This window comes from Peromyscus californicus, unplaced genomic scaffold, assembly GCF_007827085.1.
Source record: "Peromyscus californicus insignis strain IS unplaced genomic scaffold, ASM782708v3 Scaffold_4__1_contigs__length_199733344, whole genome shotgun sequence".
Classification (NCBI taxonomy): domain Eukaryota; kingdom Metazoa; phylum Chordata; class Mammalia; order Rodentia; family Cricetidae; genus Peromyscus; species Peromyscus californicus.
The window spans coordinates 56,335,040-56,344,658 of NW_026294562.1; the positions used below are offsets into that span (position 1 = coordinate 56,335,040).

A 9,619-nucleotide genomic window follows, 5' to 3' on the forward strand; every position below is an offset into this window, starting at 1 on the left:
AACACAATCTCACAGCAAACTTCCTGCCTCCAGCACTTACAATCTTTCCACCTCCTCTTCCACAATGTTCCCAGAACCTTAGTTGCAAGAGTGGTTTGTAAAAGTATCCACTGGGACTGAGTGTGGAACACCTTTAATCCCAGCACTGGGGAGGCAGAGGCAGGCAGATCTCTGTAAATCCGAGGCTGCCCTGCTCTACAGAGTGAGTTCCAGGACAGCAGGGCTACATAAAGAAACCCTGTCTCAAAAAAATGTTTTAATTATAAAAAAAAAATTAAAGACCTAGGGATGTAACTGCTGGCATGTGGATTTTAACCCCAGCACTTGGTAGGAACAGGCAGGAGAATCATGAGTTCAAAGTTAGCCTTGGCTACATTTCAAGATCCTATCTCCCAAAAAGAAGAGGTTGAGAGCCGGGCAGCGGTGGTGGCTCACGCCTTTAATCCCAGCACTGGAAGGCAGAGCCAGGCGGAGCTCTGTGAGTTCTAGGCCAGCCTGGTCTACAGAGCGAGATCCAGGACAGGCACCAAACTACACAGAGAAACCCTGTCTCGAAAAACCAAAAATAAAAAAGAAAAAGAGGTTGAGAATTAACAATGAAGCACAATAAACAAGCAACAAGCTTTAGCTGCAAGTTGGTAGAAGACTCAGCATGCCCACCCCCAGCATGAGCATTTGCATCATATACAGGGAAAGGGTGACATGCAGGCTAGCCAGGCCTGCTGGAGGCAGTGGGTGAGGGAGCAACTGGGAAGGCTCATGGCAAAGATCCGGGGAGTAAGTATCTAGTTTGTTTTTGTTTTTTTGAGTCAGGGTTTCTGTACAGTCCTGGCTGTTCTGGAACGAACTCTGTAGACCAAGCTGGACTCAAACCCAGCGATTCGCCTACCTCTACCTCCCAAGTGCTGGGATTAAAGATGTGAGCCACCACCGGCCAGCTAGTTGGCTCTTTGAGCCTCAGTTTTCTCAGAGAATGGTAGTAATTAGCCTTGGCCGACCTTTTTCTTAAAATTAAGAGACCTTCAGGTTTTTAAGAATTTCAAAGCTGCCAGAGACCTAGAGATCTTGCTTGATTCTTAAGTTTGTGAGATGAGGAAAGAGCCCTGCAAAGGTAAAACAACTCGTTCACAGCGCACAGGGCAAGTCACTGTGGAAGGAACCTGGAGCGCAAGTCCTCAAAGCCAGGGTTTTCGTGCCCAAAAGGGCACTCCCCCAAACGCACTTCATAAACTCTTATAAGCTATAGAAATAACGGGCTGTACCCAGGCACACCTCACTTCATCTTGGGAGCCTCAGAATTTCTTCCACACCCGAACCAAAGTTGAAACCCAGGGGCTCTCAGGAGCTTCCCTGGGAGACGTGGTACAGACATCTGGAACAAGGAAAAGTCTCTCTGACGTTCCCTGCACGGGTTTCACACATCTAGTATTACCGGGAACAACTAGGGCGCCCCATTCTGACAGACTGGAGTTCGAGCCCTCAGGAAGCTGGCGCGAAGCACTTTAGGGCTTGGACCGTCAGTTTCTCTATCTGGAAAATGGGCCCGTGAGAGCAGGACTAGGGCCAATGCGAGCCACCAGGGGGGGCGGGACGAGTCGCCTGCGCCTGAAGGATGCTCCAGCAGCTGCGGGCTCCCGGGCACCCCGAACAAGGGAGGGGGGCGGGTCCGTGCCGACCCGGTGCCTGGGGAGGGGGAGGGACTGAGCACGTCGTGTCGCGCCGCGCCGTGCACAGCCCGCAGCAGTCTCCTCCAGCAGTCACTTGCGGAGCCCGCGCCGCCTTGGCGCGCGCTACCCTTACATAAGCGTCCTCGGCGCCGGCGCCGGCGCATTCCCACCCACAGCGACCTGCAGCAGGAAGAGGAAGGTGCGGAGCGCCGCGGACACTCACCTCCGCCCCACCGCCGCAAACCGTGGCTGCCGCCTCTGACGGCCTCTGCCTCCACTGACAGGGAACAGCTGCGGTCTCCGCGCAACCGAACTTGCTGCAGCGCCGGCCCCGCCCATCAGACTTCCTATTGGTTGATGCAGCCCAACCCCTCCTAGGATTGGATGAACGGGTCTATCATTCACCGCTCCCCCTTTCAGGACTCCTCCCCGCACCCTCCTACCCCTCTGGTTTAAGCGTTGGCGCCTCACATCGGCCCCGCCCCTCGCGTCTCAGGAGGACCTGCTGATTGGCGAAGAGGCGTGGAGAGCCCACCCCCTACGCGCCACCGCCTACACCCTTTTCTCGTAAGCCTCACGTGGGCCGTCTGGCGTGGCCTGAGCCCGCAATAGGCGGAAGTGGTCCGGCTTCGGCTCATCCTGATTGGCTGTGGCGGGGGTGGGGACGTGCGATTCATTCACTGGGGTAGCACGTGTCTCTTGAAACCGCAATCATAACAGATGCACGGGGATTGGGGCAGCGCTGCCAGACGCAGGTAGACGTTAGCGGATAGAGAGGAGGTCGCAGGAAAGCGTTAGCGAAGGGCATGAGGAAGGAGAAAGCGCCGGTACCACTCGCGGTTGCGTGTCTGCATCCTTTAGTAGCTGCGTGAGTGGGGTTGGTGGTCAGGAGCGCGCCTCTATGTGACCTTGGAGCAGCAGCTTCACGTCTCTGAGCTCCGTTCCCTAATCTGTAAAGCCGGGCGGCTCAGAATCTTAAAGGTTAACTTTCTAGAAGGTTCGGTTAGCTAACGAAAGGAAAGCTTCATAATTTGGGCTCTGTGCCAAACCAGGAGTGACAAGTCACCAAAGCAAAAGTCCTGCCTTCCAATGACAGGAGACCAGACAGTAAACACAATCTATAGTCCATCATCATTCAAGGCCAAGAAGAGAAAAATAAACCACTTCCTGACAGGACAATCAAGAATTATGAGAACATCGTGTTAAACAGTAATTGCTTATTGACTCTGATTCTGCTGTGTAGAGCTTGCCACTGGGCTGCTGCGCAAACTGGCACAGGTATGTAATACCAGCACTTAGAAGACTGAGGCAAGAAGATTTCGAGTTCGAGGTCGGCCTCTGCAATATGTCCTCTCCAAAACAAACAAACAAAACCCTCCAACCTCTCGGTCCCCCTTTCATCTGTCTTGCAGAATCCCTACCCTGAATGGATCCAATGCAGCTATTTAGTGGGAGAATATGGACGTAAATTACAATTTTCCGATTCCCATATTCCTTTTAAGCACTTACTTGGTGCTTTAAGCACTGTACTTGGTGTTATGCTAGAGAAAGTGGTGGGCAAAAGCCAGTCTCAACTATTGCATCAAAGTCTTCATATTCCTGATAACAATGACCAAAAAGCCAAGCATAATGATACAGAACTCTAATCCCAGCACTTGGCCATTCCAAGGCAGGAGGATCAGGAAGTTTGGGTTTGGGTTTTTTTGTTTGTTGCTTGTCTGAGACAACAAGCTCTTCCTATGTAACCTTGCCTGACCTGGAACTCACTATATAGATTAGGCTGGCCTGGGATTCCAAGATTCACTTGCCTCTGCCTCTTGAGTGCTGGGATTAAGGGCGTGTACCACCACACTCAGCTGATCAGGAGTTTTAGGCCAGCCTGAGCTACCTAAGAATTGCCTCAGAAAAAAAACAAACAAAAAAGCAATACCCAAAGACAAAGAGCAGCAGCTCACTTCTTTGTTGTTCAGACAGGGTCTCATATTGCCCTTATGGATGAGCTTCTTATATGGCTGCTTCAGAGCTCCTTACATAACCCCAAGAGGTCTATTGTATTGAATGGTCAAGTTCAAGACTATATCTTTTTGTTGTTGTTCATGTTTTGTTTTCTGGTGTTTTTTTGTTTTTTTTTTGTTTTTTTTTTTGGTTTTTTCGAGACAGGGTTTCTCTGTGTAGCTTTGCGCCTTTCCTGGGACTCACTTGGTAGCCCAGGCTGGCCTTGAACTCACAGAGATCCGCCTGGCTCTGCCTCCCGAGTGCTGGGATTAAAGGCGTGCGCCACCACCGCCCGGCTTGTTTTCTGTTTTTTGAGACAAAGTCTTACCATTCAGCCCAGGCTAGCCTCAAACTCCTCTACCTTCTAAGTGCTATGATTGGAGACCCATATTACCTCACTCGGTCTCTAACTTTTTAAAAACTATTTTATCATTATTTACTTATGTGTATGTCTTCCTATGAGGACAGAGGGATATTAGCTCACCTGGAGCTGGAATTACAGGCAATTGTGAGCTGCCTGAGATTAGTACTGAGAATCAAACTCAGATCCTTTGCAAGAATAATATGTGCTTTCAGTCACTGAGCCATGTCCAGCCCCTGTTAACTTTTTTTTTAAGTCAGGAAAAGAGTTACAAGCTGTGTGACCTTGGGCAAAGGCCTCTCCTTCTCTACCTGGATTTCCACATGAAAAGGGATTGCAGTTAATGGTGACTGAGTGTTTTAATTACTGGCCCTAATTACTCTTCTCGTACATGAATACCTATCATTTCCCCACTTCCTGTCTATAACTAATCTCCACTACATAGACATAAGATATGGATCCCTGTGTCCTTCAAAAAGGTTCATCTGGTGGGGTTGAGGATTTAGCTCAGTGGTAGAGCGCTTGCCTAGCAAGCGCAAGGCCCTGGGTTCAGTCCTCAGCTCCCCCGGGGGGGGGGGGGGGGGGGGGGGGGGGGGGGGGGGGGGGGGGGGGGGGGATTATCTGCAACAGGGTCTTTGAGTGAGTGTGACTTGCTCTGCTTGGTTCCTGTGAACATCGAGGTCTGAGCAGATGACATGTAGTCCCTCGAAGGTTTACGTGACATCTACATCCACCCCAGATGACTCATACCTGCACAGAGAAACTGATGAAGACAGAACCAGAAAGTGAGTGTCTTGTATCATATTAAAAGAACAGCCTTAATATTATACTACCCAGGGGCTCAGGAGAGGACTTTTTCAGGAAATAGAACCTCAGCACACCAAGCTCTTTAGTCCACTTGCTTTTATTTCTCTGGGATAAAATCCTATCTACACAGCTTCAGTTCTGTTCTCGTGCCTAGCTCCTTTCTTGCCTGATTTCTCTCTACCTTTATTTATGGTTCCCTCTAAGTTCTATCTTAATTCTCTCGTCTTAATTCTGCCTCATCTAGTTCCTTCTCATCTCGTTCTTACCCAGCTAGTACTTCCCCATCTGGCTCTTCCTCATCTTCCATCTCATCCACACGTTCTCTCTGGTCAAAATCCTCCTTTTCCCTCTCAGTTCTCTGTCCTGAAGCTCTTCATTCCTCTCTTCCTCTCCGTTTCCTCATACCTCTAAGTTCTATCTCTCCTCTCTGAAAATAAAACTGCCTTTTTATCCCATTGACCCTTATCTCTCCAAGCTATTCTGCAGGGTGGGTGAAAGTGTGCTCGGTCACTAGGCAGGTGTACAGCTAGATGCCTCTGGTGATAGTTAAAGGGAGATCTGGAACTAGAGGTAAGATTTGGGAAAGGAGGAAGTTAAGCTTAATTAGCACATCCACCAGGCCTTCTCAAACAGGTAGTCTGTATGCTTAAGTCTGTTCTTACAGAGTACAGAGGTATATCTGATAAGGTACTTTCCTCCATCTGGGGATGGACCTGGCCAGATGCTGCCAATGATGATAATTACAGGGAGGCTTGAACTGGGGTTCTGGCTGTGCATAGCTGTCAGCACAGAAGGTCATCTAAATATTCCTAGAAATGGTTAGGTAAGGAGTTAGAGGTCTATAAAGTTAGTAAGGCTGTAAGAAAAGGAGTGTCCGAGCTAAGTTGTGCAAAGCTATTACTTAAGGTCCACCTGACCTAGGCGGTGTCTCCTTGTGAAATTTACCTTAAATCAGGAGACGAGCATGTGGTGGTCTGGACTTTATTTCTGTTAGTCCTTGAAAGTGGCTAAGGGAGATATCTGATGCCAGTGCAGAAAGGGGAGAAACGGATGAGCCTGAGGGAAGGAAACCTTTCCTGAAGCTGTTCTCCAAATTCCTCGAACGTATATGTTCAAACTGTTAGCAATTCTTAGGGAAAAATCAATTGGGAAAACACATGATTTTCATAACAGAAGACAGCTGATATATAATAAGCCAAATAACACCAAATGCTCCTTGGAATTTGGCTTCCTCTGAAGGAATTCCTTGATCTCTTCAGGTAGTGGCTTTGCCATAACCAGCTGCGTTCTTATAATATATTCCTACGGCCCATGGCATGAGTGGACAAAGGAACTGTAGGCTCTGAGCAGTGATGAGCTCCCCTGAAAGAGTTGGGGATGGATCCCATTCCAGGCCCCAGAGGCCAAGTGACCAACTGCCTGACCGAAAGCTGGGGTGAGAAGTTTTACAGTGGCTGGAAACAATTTCTCAGCCTGGGCTCTATACCATCCATGTCAGAAACCCAGAGGTACCATTGCTGGTGATGACAGAAACCCTGAGCTCTACCTTCTGAGAGGAACCGGAAGTTAGAAACACCCACAGCAACTGGGCAGTGACACACAGCTTTAATCCCAGCACTTGGGAGGCAGACAGATCTCTGACTTTGAGGCCAGCCTGGTCTACAAAGTGAATTCCAGGACAGCCAAGACCATTACACAGAAGAAACTCTGTCTCAAAAAGCAAAGAAAGAGAGACAGAGAGAGAGAGAGAGAGAGAGAGAGAGAGAGAGAGAGAGAGAGAGAGAGAGAGAGAGAGAGAGAGGAAGAAAGGAAGAAAGGAAGAAAGAAAGAAGAAACATCAACAGCATTGCCCAAGCCACCTAAGACCATCCCTGGAGACTGAGGGCCCCTATATTTCCATGCTGGTTTAGAAGCTCTCCAGATGGGTCTTTGTGACTGTTGAGATACACTGGGAGACCTCAGAAGTATTTCCTAGACTCTTGAGGTGATAAGAACCTTCCTGGTGGGGCTGGAGAGATGGCTCTGCGGTTAAGAGCACTAGCTGCTCTTCAAGAGGACCTGGGTTCAATTTCCAGCACCCACATGGCAGTTCACAACTGTCTGTAACTCCAGTTCCAGGGGATCTGACACCTTCACACAGACATACATGCAAAACACCAATGCACATAAAATAAAAATAAATAAATCTTAAAAAAGAACCTTCCTGGTACATTTAAATACAAAACTAACCTGACTTCTGGGTTCACACCCACTCTTAGACATTATGTTCCAGGAAATCTGGGGTGGAGCCCAGAAAACTTTTTTTTTTTTTTTTTTTTTTTTTTTTTTTGGTTTTTCGAGACAGGGTTTCTCTGTGTAGCTTTGCGCCTTTCCTGGTACTCGCTTTGGAGACCAGACTGGCCTCGAACTCAAAGAGATCCACCTGGCTCTGCCTCCCGAGTGCTGGGATTAAAGGCGTGCGCCACCACCGCCCGGCCCAGAAAACTTTTTACTGATTTTTTTTTCCCACTTTCTGACCAACCCACTGCTGATTGTTGAGTTCTTGGGAAACTTGGCTGGACTCCTGGATTTCGACAGAAAGCAAGAGCAGACAAAGGGGCTGAGCCTGGCCTAGGCAGGTTTGGCTAGGAGTTTGGCCTCGACACATAGAGTATGGACCCAGGATAGGGAGGGAGGGAAGTGTGTGTCCAACATCTCAGGGGCTCCTGTAAGGACCTTCTTGCTTCTTTGTGTGTCCATTTTCTGGAGAGTAATATGGTTTTGTCTTCTAACCCGCTGATCACTTTTGAATAGAGCCTCTTGAAGAGTTGAGTTTGACAAACAGTAGTTCCCTGATAAAGAGAAACCAGCCCATGATAAGAGGTTAAATGGATTAGAGTAAATGAAACTGGCCCAAAGGCCCAGAGGCCTGTAGAACAGAAGAATCCAGACCTCTGTAGTGAAGAAGGAAGGGTCAACTACAGCCAACATCTGCAACAGTCCAGATCGGGGCTGGAGTGTGGGCAAGCAAGCTGATGTGAGCGGAGCCACTGAGAGAGAGCTCTTCTCTCTTTTTTTTTTTTTTTTTTTTTTTTTGGTTTTTCGAGACAGGGTTTCTCTGTGTAGCTTTGCGCCTCTCCTGGAACTCACTTGGTAGCCCAGGCTGGCCTCAAACTCACAGAGATCCGCCTGTCTCTGCCTCCCGAGTGCTGGGATTAAAGGCGTGCGCCACCACCGCCCGGCTTATTTTGCTTTTTTGAGACAAGATTTCTCTGTGTACCGCTGGCTGTCCTGGAACTTACATAGAGCAGGCTGGCCTGGAACTCAGAGATCTGCCTTACCTCTGTCTCCCGGGTGCCGGGATTAAAGGCATGCGCCACCACCGCCCAGCACTTTAGAAGTCCTGATCCAGGTTGACGAAGGCAGTTTAACCCGCGTTTCTATCTTCACCTCTTGGTGGTTCCTTCCTCCCCCTGACACCTGCAGAGCCCCTCAGCTTAGGATGCAGTTCCCACCTGCCCCACAAGTGTGCATCCGTTGTGCAGTGTGCAAACCGTGCCGCAGTGCGAGGCTGCCTGTGCCTTTGCCTGGGGGTAGTTTTGGGGTTGGAAGGAACTTAAACCTCAATGTTTCCCCTGTTGTGGTTTTTAGGTTCCTTTAGCCCTGTTGCCGCCCTCATCCCCCCCACCCCCCGCCCCCACCTTCGCCAGCGCTGGGAAGCCTTGGTTGTAGATGGCTCTGCTGATTCTGAGATCGTCTCTCTTTCCTCTCAATATATGACCCCCAACAAGCAAAGGGATGGACAGTGACCTCCAAAGTGCCTCCCAGTTTTATTGGGGTGACCATAACATCTCCTTTGCCACAGTGAACATGAAATTTCTGCCCTGTCACATAGCTGTGTCAATTCGCAAGTACACAAAGCCTGTGGTAGACACCTCACCACAGCCATGTCACTGCCCACAGGATGAGACGGAGAAGAGGGATGAATCTCCAACCCACTCAGAGCCACAGCCCCTCTGGTTGACCTAGTAACCCTGTCAAGTATGAAGGGATGCTGTGCCCATTTGACAGATGTGGACACTGAGGCTCCCAGAACAGAAGTGACTCCTCTCTCTATCCCACAGCCTGGGACTCCTAGGCTGTGCTTTTTTTGTATTCCATCGCTCGGTCACCTTGGATCACCTGGAAAAACATGAGGTAAAAAAGTATAGACTTCAAGCCAGGCGGCGGCGGTGGTGCACACCGTTAATCCCAGCACTCGGGAAGCAGAGCCAGGCGGATCTCTGTGAGTTCGAGGCCAGCCTAGTCTACAGAGTGAGATCCAGGACAGGCTCTAAAACTACACAGAGAAACCCTGTCTCAAATACCAAAAAAAAAAAAAGTACAGACTTCAGATGTCAAGCAAAGGGCTTTGTTTTGACATTTGCATCTTTAAGGACACAGCCTTAAACCTAGAAGAGCTTTGAACAATGCACTTCCAAGATCTCCCATAAGATAAGGAGTGCCTGGGACCTGGTTGTACAGATAGTTTTTCTGACCTCTGCCCAGACCTGTTTCTGCAGTGGGCTTACAGCAGGACATGCCCTTGTGCTTGTTAACCGAGGGAGTTTGGGCTTCCAAATGAGGAAGAAGCTTAGGAGGCAGGACGTACCCACATCAGCCCCTGCACATCTGAACATGCTCTGTTCTTGGCTCTGTAAATTAAGCTCCCTCCCATACAGGAAACCTTAAGCACCGAGTGCTCTCCTCCGGGAAGCTTTGCAGTAGTTTTTCAGTAAAAGTGTGATTGTTTACTATTTGCTCTGATTCA

At 49.2% G+C, this 9,619-nt stretch overlaps 1 protein-coding gene across 1 annotated transcript in view; it reads right to left on the reverse strand.

Annotated features, from left to right (window-relative positions):
• The window catches only part of Pc (pyruvate carboxylase), a 93,954-nt gene extending 91,969 nt beyond the window's left edge, over positions 1-1,985 (reverse strand). Inside the window, exon 1 of the mRNA XM_052762255.1 lies at positions 1,891-1,985. The gene's annotated coding sequence lies outside the window, so the exon portion shown is untranslated. The remainder of the gene's footprint in view (positions 1-1,890) is intronic.
• Between the last annotated feature and the right edge of the window lie 7,634 nt (positions 1,986-9,619).